The sequence below is a fragment of the Xiphophorus couchianus genome, chromosome 5, assembly GCF_001444195.1.
Source record: "Xiphophorus couchianus chromosome 5, X_couchianus-1.0, whole genome shotgun sequence".
Lineage (NCBI taxonomy): Eukaryota > Metazoa > Chordata > Actinopteri > Cyprinodontiformes > Poeciliidae > Xiphophorus > Xiphophorus couchianus.
In genome coordinates, this window is record NC_040232.1 from 9,215,695 (window position 1) to 9,236,405 (window position 20,711).

A 20,711-nucleotide genomic window follows, 5' to 3' on the forward strand; every position below is an offset into this window, starting at 1 on the left:
GGACAAATTTCTATGACGAATCTCAAAATGAGTTCTTTCTAGCAAATTTAACATACATTTCCTGATTTTGTTTTTGAGAATTTTTCTGAGAATAACCTAAAAATTGCAGGATTTTCTTTTCCAGAAGGTTTTCTATTCAAACTCACAAATTTCCAAGGTTTTCTTCTTTTAAAAACTTCTGATGCAAATCACAAATTTTAGACTTTTGTTTTGTTTTTTTTAGCTTAGCAAGTTTATTGTTTTTTTTTTTTAGATTGGTCTCAAACTTTGATATTTTTTTCTAACATTTTTTGGGACTTTTCATATTCAGAAATTTGTAGTATTTTTTTCCATAAGATTTCTGAGATTAATCTTTGAAAAATGATTTTTTTTTTCCTAGCAAATGTTTGACTTTAAAACGTCAGAAATTTCCACGTTTCTTTCTAATAAACTTATGAGATGAATCTCAAAACTTCTGACTTTGATTTCTAACAAATATTTGACTTTTCAAACTCTGAAATTTCCAAGATATTTTTCTAGAAAATTTCAGATTTTTTTTTTTCTCCCCAGAAAATGTTAAACATTTTAAACTCCGTATTTTTTTCTCTAAATTAATGTCAAAACGGATTTTTTTTTCCTAACATTTTTTTTTCTTTTTGAACTCTGCAATTTCCTAGATAACTTTCTAGAAAATTTCTGAGAATAATCTAAGAATTTCAGACATTTTTTGGGGGTGAAATCTACTCCCTTTTTCTCTATATGTAACGGCCCAAAAACGCTGTGGTATTGTTGTGGGCCCATTGGGTTGTGGGCCCCCTGGTACACATGTTCTGGGACCGCCTCTGGTCAGTAGGAACTGAACACAGCCTGGCCTGGCAGCAGCTCGGAGCATATTTGTGTAGGAGTAACTACGGCGGGTAGTTTCCACACGCCGCTGCGGGGTGTTGGAGGTGGTTGGAACGGACCCAGGCAGAGACTCTTCCCCCTCTGAAGATAAGACCTGGCTCCGCCTCCTCCTCGGAGCTCTGCTTGCTGGAGCTGCATTACAAAAAAAATAAGGATGTCGGAGGAGAGAAAGAGGGAAGTGTGTGACACGCCACTTGTCACAATCTAACTGTAGTTTGTCGGACATTTACCTGCTGCTCATGAATAAAAAGCCAACTACTTTTGCTTGGAGGTGAGTAAAACATTTAAAGACGTTTGGTGTGTTTAGCAACTGACTGGGAACTCGTCGTGTTTGTTTGTTTAAGTGAGAGCGGCTAATGTGTTTTTGGGTAGAGAGTGTTGAGTAACCAGGTTCATTGTGTGCTACCTTTTGTTTCACCTCCATTAATTAAAGTAAAAACAAGCTGACGGCGGTAATGTTCGGTTCTAACTGCCGTTGTTACCCCACCGCTGGGAAACTAGCTGTCGGCAAGCCTCGGCAAGCCCTTTGTTGCTCTACCCGCCCGTCCAAACCCAAACAAGTCCAGTTATTCATTTGAGTTTTCCATCTGCTGCCCCATTTAAAGTTACTCCTGGGCGCCATGTCTGTCATATCCCTGCGCTGCCCTCCATCTGCTCCCAGTGACAGTAGGAGGTTATGTTTACAGTCACTGCAGACACACGACGCCAACTGAAAACTGAGGCTCTCAGCTGAATGGAGACACAAATTAAAAGTTGTACATGAATGTTTTCTGTGACTTGGTAGATCCTGGAACGGTTTTATTTCAGCGTACAAGTTGGTGAGTCGCAACAGAGTAAAAATAGCTGCTGTTTAGTGTAATTCCCCTCAACAGCTCATTACTGTGAAGTCATCTAATTATACAGCAGTTTTTTTGTTGTTTTTTTTTAAAGCACCTACCCAGCCTGGTCTACGTTATTCAATCAAACTTGATTTAAATGTAGGTTGTTACTTATACAATGTGATGTAATGGTAAAAAATTCGTCTTGTTTTGCTATTTTCTAACAATGTGTTGAATTAAATGGGCTTTCCCAAAAACAAGTTGGACACGCCCACTTGTCTGGTGTGGGATGACGTCACAAAAGGCAGCTGATCTTTGTAGGACATTTGTATGTGTGTTTGTTTATGTGTGCATATACTGTATATCTATATATAAATTTTTTTTATCTGCAGGTCAGTTTAGAAATCCGTATTGTACAAATGAATTGTACAAGATGGAGTCAAAAATTGGTTTAAAAAATAAAATGAGAATTATCTGAGAAATAATTTTTTTATTATTATTATTATTTCTAAATTTTTAAAGTGGAACATTTTCTAGAAAAAGCTCAGATGTTTCAAGATTAATCTCAGAAATCCTCTAGAGTGAATCTTGGAAATCTCTGACTTGGGAAAGGCAAAACATTGTTGGAAGAGAAATCCCAAACTTTTGAGATTACCGGTAATCTGAAATTTTCTAAAAGAAGAAGAAAAAAAAAACACCCACAAGGAAATTGCTGAGCTTATAAATATGAAACTTGCTGGGGGAAAACATCAGTAATTTGAAATTTTGAGATTTGTCTCATAAATATTTTAAAAAAGAAAACCTTGGGAAATTTCTGAGTTTGAAGAAAAAAATATTTTCTAAATTGTTTTTAAATTTCATCCCCTCCTGCTTCCATATGAAATCTGTATTATTAAAACCATTTTCTTTTATTTCTATTGCTAGTTATTAAGTATCTCAATTAATTCTGGAGATAATCATAAATGATGAAGTATCATATAAACCACTTCTCTGTGATTTCATAAGACATATTAACATACCGTGAGTCCATTTTTGGTCTTTCACCTCTTTTTAAACTTTTAATTGAACCAAAATGAGTCTGAGTGACACATGGCTACATTTTCTTACAGTGGACTAACACAGAAAATTTCTTAAAATTATGAGCTGTAAATGAGGGGATAAAAAGCCCCTGGGTTGCTGAGATATTAATTATTTAATCCTAGAAGTGTTTATCAGGTGATAGAAGGCTGACTTTGTAATCGCCTTTATGTGGCCCTGAAGGTTCAGGTCTGAGTCCATCAAGCCTGATCTCTAGTTGTTTTCTGTAATTCGAAGCTCTATGTTGACTTTTATTTGTTCAGCATCGTTGGAGAAATCTGTCAGAAGTCTTTAGGTGTTTGCTAATGCTAGCCGGATTTGTCGTTTATTGAAGTGGCTTCAGACTTAGCGCTGGATTTTCAGTCTCACGAAGCCGGTTCACGTCTTGTCCAGATCAGCCACTGTAACGTTTGCTGAAAACCTGGAAAAGAGACACTATTTGTGTGACAGAAACACATTTCCTTGACTTTTTTTGTTCTTTTCCTTCATCATAACGTACCCGCTACTTTTTTTAAACATCACAGCCAATAAAAATATACGTAATGTTAAAGTTACTTCTGGGCGCCATGTCTGTCATATTCCTGCGCTGCCCACCTTACAGCCCTCCATCTGTTCTCATTTTCAGTTTCACAGTGAACGGTCGTCCAACAGGTTACGTATATTACTTACCGGGACTACAGCGCAGGGCATTCTGGGTAAATATAACCAAAACAAAACTGTGTGTCTAGCACTAGCAGAAGAAATGACTTGTGGTCTTTTGCAAAAGACATGAAATAAATGCTAGAATCACTAAAATTTGATGCCACTCCACCTTTTGTGCAGAAGGAAAGTCTTGTTCAGAGGTTTTCGTGTCGTTACCGTCAGTTGTTCTCGGTGCAGCGCCACCACAGGCGCGGAGGGCAACAGGTCAGTGCGGTGTGAAAGCGAACCACACCAGCTGAAAATGTAACAAATGTTGCAACTTTGGTCCCCAATTGACCAGAATCCACCGGTCTATCAGGTGAGAGAATATTCAAAGCTTTCCAATAAAAACCCTCAATTGGTTTGGTTCTTGCACCTCTTGTGATGTCATGAACTCATATTTGGGTCAGTGTGCTGTTTGAAATTTTTTTCATTGTAAAGTTCAGAGGTGCAAATCAATACTTCCTTGTAGATTTGTTAAAGGGAATGTCAGATGGTCCTCTTTGTGTTTTGGGAGTGCATTTTAAAATCATTAACTAAATATACTTAACAATTTCTAGTGAAGTTTAATTTGTGCGCAGTTTTACTTGTTTGCTATATAATTATAAGAAGTAGCTAAAAAACCACATGGGTCTATTTTTAATCTCCGTGTTCACAGGGGAAATGTGTACTTTCGTTTTCCTCCCACAGTGGCATTTGTTTGTTTTATTGACATTTGTGGCTGAAAGTGGGTGGCATTGTCAAAATGATGGCTGCTGTGGCATTACTTTGGTAGTTGTGTTATATTTTAATGTAGTAAGTAATAATACCTATCACCTTTCAGACATAAAAATCAAAACTGCTTCAAAAGAGCAATTAAAATATAAATATATTAGTGCTGAGAAAACAGAAGTGACAGATTCTTAGGTAAATGTTGTTTATATGAGGTCAGTTTCTTTCTTACCCATTTGTCTAAAGACACAGAGCAGAAAAAAGCGTTATGGAAACTGCATTGTAAGTGTGAAGGTGACAAGTGATGCTACAGCCTCTCAGATCTTTGCAGATTCATGCATATGTTTTGTAAGAATGCATCGCAACATCAGGGGAGATGTCAAAAAGTAGAAGTAGCAGAACTTGAGGGAGTTCTTGTTTATGTTTTGCTGCTGTGTGTCCGATTCCCAGGTTCTGCTGTGGTAACTGCCATTGAGTTTAGTGAAAAACTGCATTTTTGGTGTGAAACTGAGGCTCTCTGGTAGTTCGGGGCGTAGTCTTATGGCGGTATCAATCAGGAAAGACCTTCTCTGGTCTGTATTTTACCACAACCACTGATGGACTTGTGTACAGCCATCAAAAAAACTAAGTGAGATGACTTCCTTTAAGACTAAATGTTGATTAACAAAATGAAAACCGCTCAGGCTGAGAAAATCACACCGCAACAGCCTGTTGCAAACCTTGAAATTACTTGGCAAAGAAAAAACCTTTGGTTTCAGATTATCCACGGTAAGAGCTGCAGCAGACATCTTAAAGTTTTAACTAGTTTCACTTAACCACAAAGCAGATCTGTATCAGTTTAGACGGTGAACGTTTTTATTAATTAGAGCACAGTTTCACAAAAAACAACTTCTGCATCAGGATTGGATCCAAACATGTTGTAACTTTGTACCTTTTCCTACATGCTAATTGCAACTGAATTCATTTCTTATGATATTTAGAATAGAATGAAAATAAGTGGGAATTTTTTTATGTTGTCTCATCTCTATTTGTGCAAGTGAATTTATAGCATACATTTGAAGCTAAAGCTTTATTTCAGTGCATGTTAGCAAAATTATTAGTTTATATATTAGTTTTCATGCCATTTTTTAGTATTCTAGCCCAGCCTTTGCCATCCTTTGTAATTTCACTGGATTCTCATCTCCCTTCTCTGCTCGGTCTGGGATTCCTCTCATTGACTTGGATTCATTTGGTATAATTTCAACCAGGCCAATCATTGAACAGAGGAAGTTGTGAACAATAATGTTGATTTTCTGCGCCGTTTTAGATTTATAGTGTGTAGTTTTAGCGATGGCAGCGGAGGAAGAAAACAAAGCCGTTCAGTCCGTGTCGGCCAAATATTTAACATTAAACTCCATTTTTTTTGACTCGGCACATCTCTCTTCGCAGTGGAGGAAGGTTGTTTACAGCGCAGGCTGCTTCCAGTAAGCTTTATAGTGTCGAACTTTCACATTATATACATTACGGACAAACATTAGTGATTTGGTAAAATTAAAAAGTTCAATCAAAAAATAATTTCTCAATGGCAGAGAATATAGAAACTATACGAAGTGAAGTGTTGAACAACGGGCTGATTTTTATCAGTAATATTGCCTTTTATATTGAATGACTTGAGGTCATTCTTCCACAATTTCCTCTCAATAATTTGTTGAAACTTTGGCCCATTTTTCTGTCAAACTAGTGCAGCTGAATGAAGCTAGTAGACTAAGTTGTTCACACACGTTCAATAGTCTCTGCTACTATTTTTTATGGGCTTGAGGTCAAGACTTTGTGATGGCCTCTTTAATCATATGATTTATGGTAATTTGCAAATAATGTGGTGATATGCTTAGTATTGGTGTCCATTTGGGAAACTCATCAACACTTAGGCCTTGACCTTTTACCTCATTTTTTTTAGATCTTGCTTCAATATTCCTGCATTATTTTCCTTTTTTCATGTTCTCCGGTATTTTGTGAAGTGCACCAGCTCTCCACTGCTGTAAAACATATCCACAACATGATACTGCCACCACCGTGCTTCACAGTTGGGTTGGTGTTTCTCAGGCTTCAAAGCATCCAAATATGACTAAAGTATTTGTTAAATTCAGTTTAATCAGCTGACATTTGCATTTTCAAACAGTAATTTGAATTTTGCTTTGGAATTGTGGCTTCTTCCACACCGATTGGCATTCAGCCGTAAAATTACGTTTATTGTGTTTAGCGTCTTCAGATCTGTTGAGTTTGACCAACAGATCTTCAAGTTTGGGAACGTTAGCATCATAATATGTTATGTTTGTTTTATTCATAATAAAGTTGTACAACAAGCCAAACATTTTGTCTGGTTTGGTTGAAGTGAAGGATGGAGACTTTGTCTTTCAAGTGTTATAATCTTCTGGCTGAGCTGAGAGTTATCACCTCCTACTGGTGCAGAACAATGCCTTTGCTTTTGTTTGTGCTTTTTAGTTAAAGTAGTACAAACATTCGCTTCAGAGCTGTGAAGAACTGCAGTACATATTTGTTTTTACTGGAGTTATTTTTTTATTACGTCAGACACCATATACTCTTAAAGCATTTCTGGTTTTTTTTTTTTCTGAGAGAAACTTTAAGTTCACTATTGATTTATGCTTTGCAAAAATTACCATAACTGGCTTATTATTGTTTGTAGATGTTTCTGTAGCCGTCATTTTGATCAAAGTGTTGATCAGGCTGAATCTTTATACAAACAGGGAATAAGAGCATTTGTTTTAGTTAGCTACTTCTACCTCAGAGGGTACATTGGCTGTTTTCTGCTTTACATCCATGCAACAAGGAGCAACATTTTGTCACATCTAATAATATTCTGCAAGTGTTGGAAGTAGTTATATAAAAAAATAAAAGCTTCATTGTGTGCACATGCAAATTTTGTCTGTTTAAATTAGGCGCACAGAGTGAGCAGGTTTTTTTCTTTTCAACAGACAGCATGATGCTTTAAATTGCAGGAAATGCACAGTGGTGATTATGCAATACTTCATTTTATACCAGGGTTATTAACAGTTTGTCAAAATCTCTTTCAACATTTCGCATTCAAAATTTCTTTTGTGAAAACAGAGCAGAAAACTGTGAAATAAGGCAAAATCCTTAAATTTTTTTCTACAGTGGAATCAGTTATATACCCCAGTAATTCAGGTCAGAAAGTACAACTCGTATACATTAGCTAAATAAGATTGATGTGATGACTTCAAGTGATTATTGATTATTTTGATGATGATGCTACACAGCTAGTGGAAATCCAGCTGCTGTAGACAAATAAAAATAAGTATACAGAAACGTCAGTGTGGTGAACCCCACTCAGCTCCATCAGACTAGCGGCAGCAGCAGTTAAACACCTGGTGGACCTGCACATCTGGTGAGCTCATCATTGGATCTACTTCCCAGTCCAATGTTGTAAACGGCATAATGAGAAGCATTGTTGTGAGTGTTGGAAAGCTTCTTAAAGAGACAGAGACCCATTTTCAAGGTGTCAAATTGTGAAGTCAGGCCTGTCACAATAGGCAATAAATCAGTTAGTCACAGGAAAAATCAAACTCAATCATTTCAATTTGCATGATTTATCGTTTCTCACTTTCTACAAAAAATGGATGACAAAAGTCTTCAATTTGGTGCTTTGGTCTCAAAATGCCTTTATTTTGAAGGACAATTTTGTTTACAGAGACTTAAGTATCTATTTTATTTGTTGTTTCTGTTCTTTTGTTAATTCATTTTGGATATTTAAAATGTCTTCCTGTTCTGGTTTTAAATGTTCATTAGAATTGAACCAATGGGACTAGAGATTGAAATTAGCCACCTAGCTATAATATTATATATTTACATGTAATTGTTCATTATTACATGTTGTCCCATTTTTAAACTTTAACTTGATTGTGCTGTAAACTGGCACATTGTGCCTGGAAAATACATAATACCCGCCCTTTAACAGCCTTCAGCCTTTTTGTGTTTGGTGTGTCAACTTCCCCTTTTACAACAACTCTTTAGGGTTTTGTTTATGCCAGTTTCCTGCCAGTGTATCACAGTGATACTATGGTCATTAAAGTAGGTATTAGTACCTTTGTCAATATAAACAGGTGCCAAGTCCTGCCTGGAAACATAATCAACATCTCCATAAATCCTGTCAGCACAGGGAAGCGTAAAGGAATTTTATGGTAAACTGTAACAATGGTTCCCTTCCTTAAAAGTCAGAAGTTTACGTACGCTTCTGCTTCAACACAACTTCATTAACGGCTGGTAACGAGCCTTTTGTTTGAGTCAGGCGTGTTGAACTGGTAGGTTATCTAAAATCATGCACTCGTGTCTGTCTGTTCACAGATTTACAGTAAACACCAAAACCACAAATCACCACGTCCTTCCATCATGTGGACTTAAAGTTTTATCACAATATTTTGTGCCACTATTGTGATAACGATGAAAGTGACAAGAGTAAAAAATTACTACTTTTTTAGGTACCGTAACTATATGGCTGTGAGTGTCTTGAAAAACATTCATGCTTGTAAAGAAATGTGACTTATATTATTTAACACCAGCTGTATCAGTGTTTAATATGTTAAACTTTATTGGTATTTATTTATGCTTTTATTCGACAGACTGGAGAAAATGACAAAAGGAAAAATCCCAACAGTACGGACAATTTTGGGGAATTTAAAACGGCTAAATTGTTTATTTTCCAGGCCTTTATATTCAATAAATATTAACTTAAGTTGTTATAAAAATTATATGTATATCAAATATGACTTGACAGAAAATGGACTTTGTAACGTAACGCTTTAAAATTGGGTCTCTGTCTCTTTAAAAACTCCTGCTCTCTAAAACTCCTCCCTCTGGAAGTCACCACAACATGGCTCCTCTATTAACCCTTTAACAATATTTTTACCAGGGTTTCACTGAGATGTAACTCCGGTAATGAGCAGTCCCACTAGGTGTTTGCTAATTGCTGCTGGCTAGTCTGAAGGAGCTGAGGGAGTCGCAGGGGAGGGTGACTCGAAGGCGGGGCTTGGTCCAACCAGGCGTTTTGCACGGCTGAATTGTTGCCACAGGAGATTAAAAGATTTTTCAAATATGCATGAAAGAATCTAGCCAACACTCCAGGAATGTTTTTGAAGAGGAGATAACATTGTAACATGATGGAAAGCTCAAAGAAAGTTGATTTTACACAATATTATCCCTTTAAACATCATTAACTGGAATTTATTATGATGGTAAATCTGAAGTTTTATCATAAGAAGTTTATCATGATAAATGATTTACGATAAATTATGCCCACTCCTCCTTATTCAGGCTGATTTGCTGTAAAAAGGCGTGGCTTAAACGTATATATGCGTCTTTTGCATTCCTTGTTCTTGTGCATGATTTTATACTACTATCATGTTCAAAATAAATAAATAAATAAAATAAAACGAGAAGAAGATTTTCCCCTGAGGATATGTTCCACATGGGGTTGAACTTTATGTTCCTCATTCATGCTGTCCAAATGCATTCAGTGCAGTTTAAAAACAAGGAAAGTCGTTGTGCAACATCGTCACCCTGCTGACAGAATCAGATTGTTGAGCAATGCGTCGCTCTGATCATGCAGCTGTTTTCCTCTGTGTTGCAGCCGCTGTATTCGCTTTGCATCAAATTACTACATCACACTCATTCTGCAATCCAATATTTCCTGTGGAGTTCACAGAGGTCACTGGTTTACCCTCCCAGAGGGTAACATTGGTGTTCGACCTCAACGTGTCATCCCACGTTGGGACTTTTACGTTGATCACAACGTGTAGAGAACAACATCCATGCCTTGAATTGACTAATTATTGCTTTAAAAGCAATAATTTTGTATCACACTTTATCCTTCCACTTAACTTTCCACCAATGTGCTTTCACGCAGCTCCTTATGAACATTTATTTATTTGGTCTTCCGTAATATTCAGACTTTCCCAGAAACTCAACAACCAGTTTCTTTAGCAGTGACCTTTTGTGACTCATCTAAATCGCACTGTGTTTAAAAATAAAAGTTTTCCTTTTGGAATTATATTTCAAAGAAAGTAATTAACTTTTGAGAGATGTTGTGATGCGTTGAGCTGCGCCTGTGTTGTTAGCTGTGCGTTGTTCCCATCAATGTTTTGGGTTTGTACAGAAACTGGATGTTTTTTGTGGTTAAACCTGTTTTTAAAGAGGTGGTCAGGTGGTTGTTATTTAAAGCCTTGAACATGTTTTAACCTGAAACACTGAAAACTATCTACAATCTAAAAAGACTTGAAGGACAACCGCATTCAGAAAGAAATGGTACACTTATTGTGTCTGTGTCCGTCCTAGAAAAAATGTAGTTATTTGTATTTTTTTACTCAAATTTACCCAAAGTGAAATGAACAAACACTTTGCTCTTTAAGTCAATGGATCTGAAATCAGGGCAATAGAGCAGCACTCGGCAATCTGCAGCATCACAACACACACTTCATTTTACTAACGGTAAATAAAATGGCAGGTTGTGCTTAGTAATTTTCCCGTCCACTTGCATTATGTTCATTCCAGTCTGTTTCACTTTTACCTCATCTACAGACTACACAGAACATTTATTTTCTATTAAAGGCACAGGATCGTGTAAAATCGACTTCTTGAGATTTTCATCTTATTTTATTCCCTCATGAAAAACATACCTGGAGTGTTGCTTTGATTCTTTCATGCATGTTTGAAAAATCCTTTAGTCTCCATGGCAATAAATAAAACCCATTGAACTGTTAAAATATTAATAAGTAGCTGTTTGTTTTTGCCTTCCATTAGTGTTTTTTAAAATTAAATCTTTCCACGCTGATCAGTCTCTCCAGGATTTTGTGAAAGATTTTTGTAATTTTTGCTTCCAAAATCACAGATTTTATGGTGCTAATTTAGAAATTATTTTATTTTATTTTTTTACAATATTTGTGCTACTGTATGATATTAAAAGTGACTTTTTATTACTTGCTGCATCAATCACAGACTATAACTTGACATTAAGTAAAGCTGAGGCAGCACTCACTTAAACCCAATGTTTTTGAATCATTTTGAGAGAAAAATGCAGTAGAATCAGAACAAATATAGATTTTGTGTGAATTTTGCTCATTAGTAAAAAACTGGAGGAAATTGATGTAGTCTAGAGGACCACATAAAAAGCTGCTGCGGGCCAGATTTGGCCCACGGGCCTTGAGTTTGACACATGTGGTACAGACAGTTAGAAAAAGTTTTCAATCAGTCAATCACATTTTATTTGTATAGCACATTTCAGCAACAGGGATTTTCAAAGTGCTTTACATCATAAAGAGGCAAAAATACAAAATGAATAATTGAAACATTACATTTTGCCGTCGTTACACATCAGATTGTTGATTGAAGTTTCATTGATTATGTTTCAAAAGCAACTCTAAACACAAACTGGGTTTTTAGTCTAGATTTAAAGTAGTTTGTTTCTGGAAGCTGAATGCTGCTTTGCCATGTTTGATTTTGGGTTTGGGGAACCAGAACCAGAAGAGCTGAGAGGTTCTGGAAGGTTGAAACAACAGCAGCAGGTCTTTAATGTGCTGTGCCGCTCAGGGATTTATAAACTACCAGCAGCATCTTAAAGTCTCTGAGCTGCAGGGAGTTGGTGCAGAGTTGTTCTTTCCTCGTCGGTTCCTGGAGGACAGAACGTCTCCACTCGTGTTCTGTCTGGCGCTGCTGTCAGTATCTGACTGTGAGTGAGAAACACAATGCAAGCTGGGCTAGCTAACAAGACTTTCTGCCATGAATGTCTCAGATTAGCAGTTTGGGTGACACATTGCGACATACATACATGATGTGTATGTCGGAGTGAGCGCACGCTGCAGTGATGTAGGTGGGATGTGAAGGACTGAGAGGAACTCTTGGATTGGGATCAAGGCCGTTATAGCAGCATGCAGCGACGCATGTTTGGGCATGCAGATTCATGGAAAAAGGTGCAGCTTTTCTCATTTACTGGATTGTTGGTTCATTTTGGACCTGAATTCTGACTTTGTGCAACACATGGATCCGCTTTGTTTGAACTAAGAGACGGTTTTGTTTTAAATCTGCAACATTGGCTCTTTAAAGGCATCGCCTAAAAATACTGGAGTGTGAGGAGGCGGTTTCCTCTGCTGCTCCGTCTCCGAGCACACAAACAGGCTGGCACCAAATTCAGTCGGGTCAGCTGAGTCGGAACTTATTTCTATCACCTACAATCTTATGTCGGTCATCAAGGGTTTGAATACTGTAGTGTCACAGACTGAAATAAAGAGAAAGATGGAAAATATTCAGTCAACAGTGAAAAAAGATGAACTTGAAATTTAATTTCTCTTAACTTAGAAGTTGTTAAACTGTAACGAGTTAAAGTACTCAAGAAAAGTTGGTATTATAGATTAATCTGTTGCAATGAATCAATTAATCTCATGATAAATTAAATTAACTCAATGACTTCCATTCTGGTTATTGATATTTTTTAGGAGGAATTTGTTTATAGAGACATCATAAACTATTATATTAATAGTTCCAGTTGTGTGTGTTTTTTTATTTCTGTCTTATTTATTATTTTTGGTTATTGCAGTTTTTTTCATATTTAAAATGTCTTCAAGTTTCAGTGTTAAATGTTTTCACCAAATTAAAGTTTATTGGTCTGTATTGATAGTGAGGGAACTAAATGGTAGAGCAACAGCAACACTAGAGTCACATTCACCCAGTCGCACTCACAAACACACATTTATACATCGATACGCAGATCGGTAGGCAATTTGGGGTTAAGTGCCTTGCCCAGAGGCGCATCGACATGTGGCAGGAAGAAGCTGGAATCGAACCTACAACCTTCCGATCGCAAGACGACTACTCTACCAAAGAGCCACAGCAATAATCGATATCACTATCAACATATTACTTGACATTTGTCATAAAACAACATTATTGTTTACCACAATAATTGAATTCAAATTAAATTAAAAAATACTTAATTGACCCCAAAAGAAAATTAAAAGTTGTTGAAACAAAATTATTCAGAGTTATTGTAGATGGCTGTGGGCAGGAAAGGTCTCCTGTAGCAGACTGTGTTACAACAAAGTCAAAGAAGCCTCTGACTATTACTGTTGATTACGGGGACAATTTATCATGACATCCCTAAATAAAGATAACAAAACTTCATCCTTGAAACACTGGTGCTGCTTAGAAACTAAAGCACAGTATGAATTAATCTGCACTCCCAGTTTTGTTTGAGTTGAGCATTAAGCAGAAATCGAGTTGCTCTTTGTTAAAACTTGCCGTCAGTCTTTGCTTTGAAGGTTGTTTTCTTTGTGATTCATTCATCAAGAGGTAACTCATGACTTTCCACAGTAGTTTTGTAGGTGACAGAAAGCTGTTGCGTTTCCTCTACTGTGGGATGTCATAACTTGTCACAGGCTGGTTTAATAATGGAGTTTTAACGGCGGAATACCACAGCTTCTTGGTGTAAAACTAAAATACAAAGCGTGAAGATATGCATAAATATATAAAATAAACTCTTCTATATTTTACAACTTGCAGCTGCTTATGTCACATATTATTCAATGTTGTCATTTTGTCCTTAGTGAAGCAGCACTTGGATAATAAGGTGATATTTGCTGTTTGATTGGTTGATCAAACAGCTGATCGGCTCAGGATGAATGCAACAAACATAAATCTCCTAGATTACCAGCTTTAACAGCGTTACATTAACATGATTGAGGGGTGATTCTAATTTAGTTTCCACACCACAACTTTCTTTCAAAATGTTTTTAAAGTTTTACATCTGTATAAAAGTACATTTACAAATGCTTATTGTGCTTACAAGGTAGTCTGAAATGTTTAGCATTACAGCTCAGGGTAAGATACATTGGCAAGAAACTGGTAGATTTTGTCTCCTTCTCATCCCTAATTAATGCATAAAACAGTTATTAATGATTTATAAAATGTTTAGAGGTAAATAACATCTCTACAAACTATTTATTAGCCATCTATTAGGGCAGTGGTTCCCACGCCCCCAGTGCCATTGCATTGGGGGCGGGGAACCAGTACGGATGAATAAAAAAAAACAGTTACACAAAAGTGTTTCACTGTAAAGATGGTTTATAGTGTGTTTTGTTGCAACCAGAAGTGTGAAATAAACTTCAATGAAGTTTGAAAACAAAATATGTGCATCGCTTTATGTCTGGCTGAACGATGTGTGTGCCCAGGTGATTTATTTTTTCTTTTTTTGGGGCGGGGGGGATTTTATTGTAATCCATAGGGAAAATCTTTGGGAACCAGCGTATTAGGGGGAGTCTTATTGTAAAGTGGTATAATTGTTATCTTGTATGCAGTTTTTCAATACAGTAAAACTTTTTAATGATATGTTATTTATCAGTTGGTGCTGAATTCTCTTCTACTGTTATGATTGATGAAGGCGGAGAGCCAAAATGCAGATGGCGACACAGATTTATTTAAATTTAAAGGATACTGACATGGACAAGAGTATTCACCAAACTAACAGACGTAAAAACACACAAGAATCCCAAGCACTATCAGGACATCTACTGAGTGTTTTTGTTTACATTTTTCTTCTCTATGTTAGGCAGAATTTGTTTTGTTGGTATAAAAGTTGAAATTTTAGTATAGCTGTATTCCAGAGTCAGCCACAGAGATAATTAAAATAAACATTGTCTTTCAAAATTTCTTTGAATTTGTTGTTAATATCTGCATTGCGCCATGATTGATCCTTCAGTTTCAGACTTGATTTGTTTGTGAAATAGTACCGGCTTGCAGTGCTGTTGCACTCTGCTGCTCTTCCTCACCGCGCCTTCTGCTCTCTGCTCGCTCTCCCTCAGCTGCTGCTTTTACAGATCTGTTTTCACTTTCTACATCCAGCTTGCTGTTCAAACCATCATGTGAAACTTAATCTTAGGAAGTTTCTCGTGTGTTGACGCGGTTGTCCTAGAAAGGTTGGACGTTTGAGTCAAACGGTCGTTTTTCTTCTCTGGCTTTTGGAGCGATCTGGCTGCCGCCTGCAGACCGTCCAGCTCTCTCTCACTCCGTCCCTGCTGGCCGACCGTTAACAGCTTGGGATCCCACTGAAAGATTGTTGGACAAGGGGGGTTTTTATTGGGATTATTTGAATTTTTGAAGAAAGAAAAGATGAACAAATAGACAAACAAATATTTGTATTCCGTCAGAGAGTCATTTTGTATCGGTGACTGCTGCTGTGGTGGAAAGTAGACACAGGAAAAGCAACTTGAAACTTTGACTATTTTCAGTCACATTTACTGTTTTACTCATGGACACAGTAAAATCTTTCAGCTTATTAGACAGACATACTTGAACAGATAAAACCCCACTAACACAAATTATAATAATCCATAACTTTTTCTGTAAACTTTCTATTTTGCATTAAATTAAATATATATCTTGCTATATTTATCTAACATAATCCATTGTGTCCAGCTTACTATTTGTGTGGAACAAGTTCTAATTTATAATTATGTGTTTCTAGGCCTATAATAATAAATTTTGCTGGACGATAAATTGTCCCAGAAGATATTGCGATAAACGATAATATTGTTGTTATGAGACACAGTATCAAAGATCAGTTAGCTTTAAATTCTAATGAACATTTAACAGTGGAGCTGGAAGACATTTTAAATATCCAAAATAAATAAACAAAACAGAAACGGCAAATAAAATTAATTATAAACTCTCTAAACAAAATTGTCCTTCAAAAAAATTTCTAATTGAGACCAAAGCGCCGAAATGAAAGCGTTTGTCTCACAGTCTTCAGTAGAAAGAAAGAGAAAAAGAAAAATGATAAATCATGCAAATGAAAATTATTTCACTTAATGTAATTAATTGATTTATTTCGACAGGCACATATACAGTATGTATTTCATGATTGATAAATCATTTATTTATTGTAAGAAGTTAAAAGGATACTTTGGGTTTTTCAAACTAACTTTCTGCCAGGTTTGAATCACCTAGAACATCAAAATACAAGACACAGGAAAGACAAAACAGAGTTAGATTGATTGTCTTTACTCGCGAGGAGAACGGACAGAGATGTGTTTCAGTTACAATCACTACCTTCTCTGAAAACACATTCTGCCGCACCCTCTCTTTTTATTTCTCACATTCCCTAGGTTAAATGTACGCTGCAGCTCTAAAGAAGAAGAAGCAAATTAATCACACAGCTGCAGCGTGAGTCAGGGTCACATATCATCTAAACAAGCTATACAATCTTCACTTCGGCCTTGCATCTAAGGAGGACAGGAAGTTCCAGCCAAGCGTTTATCTGTTGCACCCGGCCGGAACCACCACCTACTGCAATGACCTCATCTCCACTTCTCCTTTCAGTGGCCTCCTTGAAATAAACTCAGAAACAGAATTAAAGCAATTCAAGCACAACAACATCATTAATGTTTATGGTAAAGGAAACAATAAAAGTAATGTGAAGTATAAAATAGCAAATGTTTGATAATATATACAATTTCTTCAACACTTTCTATGAAGTTATTTTAAATATTTCACTTACCTGTAGCAGACAGATATCATTTGATTTTGCATAAAATTAATAAAGTCTCTTAGTGCTGCTAAGAGTTTTTGGATCGATCCCGTTTTATCAAACTGAAAAGGTTAAATCTGTGGGCAACAGCACCATGCTTCATTAGTCACATGAATCATTTTCTCTGTCACCAGTTTTAAGTTGATTGGTGTTTTCTGAATAGAAGAACCGCTCTTTCCTGATTAAACTCTTAGGTTGTGTGACAGGCTGTCATTTCTCCAAATCCATAAAAGTCTCAGTAATGATCTGTGTTCGCCCACAGCAACAACCAAAGTGCAACTTGGATATATAAATAAACAGAAATAAAATGACTCAAACTTTGGACTATATTCTATAAAGGCAAGTAGGTCAATAACATAATTTTTAGTCATATTTTGAGCCACATAATTATAACACTCACTATTACCAAATATTGAAAGTGATTTGCTTGTCTGATGGCTATGTTGGCTTGTAATTTATCCACATCCTTTTATTTTTCTTTTTTTAACAGTAAAAGACAAAAACGACTATAAAACTCTCTCCTGCTACCACTGGAGCCATCGTCTGTCGATTCTTCCCACTATTCTGACCCCCGAAAATCTGATCTAAGCCTTTAAAAAGCCTTTCTGTGGTGAATTGTCATTAATTATTCATATTATGAGTGCGGGCGGTGTTGCTGCATGTATGCATGTGTGTGTCAGGACAGTTTACAGGAAAGTTGGATTTAAAAGTTATTCTTAAGCCATAGATATTTTAGCTGGCCTCTCATATTAGCATTTGGAGTATTGTTAGATATAAACAGCTTCTCTCTATGCGTATTTCCCATGTAAGTCAAACCTAATCTTAATCTAAAGTTTTCCAAAAGATTGCCAACATTCCCACATTCACCATATCATTACAATTACAATAGTAGAAGCTCAAAAAAACACAAACTGGCCGTTTATATGAGTATATGACGAGTATATGCTATGATTTTTCGCCCATTTTGAGCCAATTTTTCAGTCATGCAACAACCTTTGGGATTGAAGTACGTTTGTGTGAACATAGATGATCAAATTAATCAAACATTTGCCATTTTACAATAATTTTTACTCCAAAGTCCATCAATAAAATGCTTTAGTGCAAGTTGTGCTTTCTATATTCTGTTTTTGTAACTTTATAACTGTTTTTCTGTTTATAACTTTATTTCCTTAAAATCCCAGAAGAACACATTCTGAACATACTGACAATCTTAGCTTATGCAGCACCTGTAAGTAACTAATATGGATATCAGCTCATTTGTTAGATGTAAAAAAACATATTTAAACCTAGAAAAAATAAATTAGATCTTTTTTAACTGGCTTTATCGGTGCTGCGTTAAAACATTCTTTCCAATGTCTTCTATATTCAAAAGTTTATTCCTCAATAGCAAAATCAAACCTAAAAAATCAAAATGAGTATCAGCAGTTTAAGATGCGCTTGGTTGAATAGAGACGGAGACAGCACAGAGTACCTGTCACTTTTGCATTTATTTCTTCTTCTCTAAGTTTAACCAGACTGGAAAACACTTAAATTGACAAAAACAAATGATTATTCTTCTTGATAATTGTAGAACGGATAAAAAAAGCTGAAGTTGTTTTCAATATATCCAGTGGGGAGAGCCAGAAGAGGCGATGCAGCTTTCTATTGTAGCCACACAGGCACACCCACTAGGAAGAAACAAGCGCACCCCAAAGGAGATTGGCTCCACCCTGAGGAACACTGTCATTCTATTGGCCAGAACGGTTGCTAGGCAACGATGCCCTTTCAGTTGAGAGAGTGGAAATAATTTTCAAAATAGCGAAAAGAGGTTTTGCATGCAGAGAAAGAACAAAATCTGAACATAAAAACAAAAAATTTAAGACCAGACAATTTTTAAAACCTTCCTCTTGAATTAGAAAATAATTTAAGCTCTGTTTTTATCAATTAATATCCCCAATAACTGTGGTAATACAGAACACCATGACTCTTGATTTTCTTGATAATATCAAATGCAAGTCTTTCTAAACTTGTGAGGTTGCCTCACACATTCCAGCGAGAGCTTTTTAGCTAAATATTATTGCTAAAACTTGCACAGTCTTACACAGAGCTGAATGTTTGTGGAAGGTGTAGAGTAAAACTAAACAGGAATGTGATGGCAGTCAGTATGTGAAAGCAAACAGAACAGGACTGAGAAGAATGCACAGGAGTTGCTAAATAAGTCAAGATGCATTGTTAATATTGATAGAGTGCATCAGAGAGTCAATATGAGAGATTGTGAATGCATCAATCAGTTTCTGGTAAATGTGGGCCTTTTTTTTTTTTAGACGTTTGAACACCTATGCTTGGTTCCTAAATGATGATGACCACTGCTGCAAGGTGTGAAAAACACTTGACACATCTGAGGGTTGCAGCACATCATTTACGGGGAGTGAAGTTTGTTTCAGGTCCCTCTTGAAAATGAGATCTAGATCTCAACGGGGTTTACCTGATTAAATAAAGGACAATACTGTGTAGCATCCTCAGTTAGGCCTGTCACGATAACAAATTTTGCTGAACGATTAATTGTCTCAAAAATTATTGCGATAAACGATAATATTGTTTGAAGATCTTTTTACACTGATTTAATGGAAATGATGTAATAATGCATGAGATTTCCTGCCAAAGATAGATACACTTTATTTTCAAAAGAACACTAAACACTGGAACTGATAAACAAAATAAACAAAACAACCAAAAACAATAATAAAATATATTCTCAGTCTCCATTAACAAAAATGTACTAGAATAATAACTAAACAACATAAAGCCAAAGTGGAAATAAATACTGCATTCAACCAAAAGAGTGCAGATTATGAAGTCTGTATACTATGTTGCCCTTCAATAATAATTAGATTTAAATAGAGAAGATGGGCACATCGACTACCTGATGCAATAGTTCACACTACATGATTTTTTGCTCCTATTTTTCCCCTTACGACAATCTTAGAAGATTGTTGTTTACGATTTCATAACCGATCATCCTGTAGTGTGTGGTGTGTTATGGTAGATCATCGTTGCCGCTCCGACACAAATCAGGACTGGGATCTTAACGCAGCCTGTTGAATGTGACAGGTAGCCAATCAGAAAGCGCGGATTCCCTCCACGCTTTCTGAGGGTAAATTACGGAGGGGAATCCCAAACAGCTGACACGGAGCAACCAAAGTCCAGCTGACATTGGAGATAATATGTGGAAACAACATTAATGTTTATTCAACATGCAAAGAATATAGAAATGACAAGAGGAGGAGTTGGAGCGAAATTGCTACCGCAGTTGATAAACCCGGTAACTTTTCAGCTGTTCTTCGTTAACGTGACGTAAATAGGTTATAATGATTTTCATTCAGTCAGGACTTTACGCTGACACTAGCCACATGCATTGCAGGTAGATTGTAGTAAAGCATTGATTAATGCCTGGTTTTAATATTAGTTCACTGAACTTGCAGCCATTATTTTGTGCCCATTGTTGGACACCAACCGGCAGGACCGAACCCGATCGAACCGTTATAGGCCTACCTAGGATTTCTGTCGGCTAATGTGTGGTCTGTCAGGTTTTAAAAATGGGCCGACAATCGGCCGACAGCTCTAAGATCGTTTCGTGTGCGCTGGGCTTTACACTGAGGAAATGAGGAAGGGAGGAGTCAGTGGAGAGCACCGGAGCAGAGCCTTTTTTCATTCAGTGTCATTAACAGAAAGAGAACAAGGCCGGAAGAGACGATAATGCCAATAATTAAAATGAGGTTGATAGTTTTAATTTATCGTACGATTAATTGATTTATTGTTTATAATATGCAAACATACAGGCCTATCCTCAGTTTTGATTATTTGATGATTAGAGCAGCGTGAAAAGCATTGATGCATTCGTCTGATATATTTGATGAACATAAAATATTGTCAGACTGAAATCTGCAGTTGGTTTCTTCTGCCTTCGACTGTTGTGA

The 20,711-nt window shown here is 36.5% G+C and overlaps 1 protein-coding gene across 1 annotated transcript in view; it reads left to right on the plus strand.

The window, feature by feature from the left end:
- The first annotated feature begins 915 nt into the window (after positions 1-915).
- Positions 916-20,711, plus strand: part of LOC114145404 (inactive rhomboid protein 2) — a 52,859-nt gene continuing 33,063 nt past the window's right edge. Inside the window, exon 1 of the mRNA XM_028018956.1 lies at positions 916-1,156. The gene's annotated coding sequence lies outside the window, so the exon portion shown is untranslated. The remainder of the gene's footprint in view (positions 1,157-20,711) is intronic.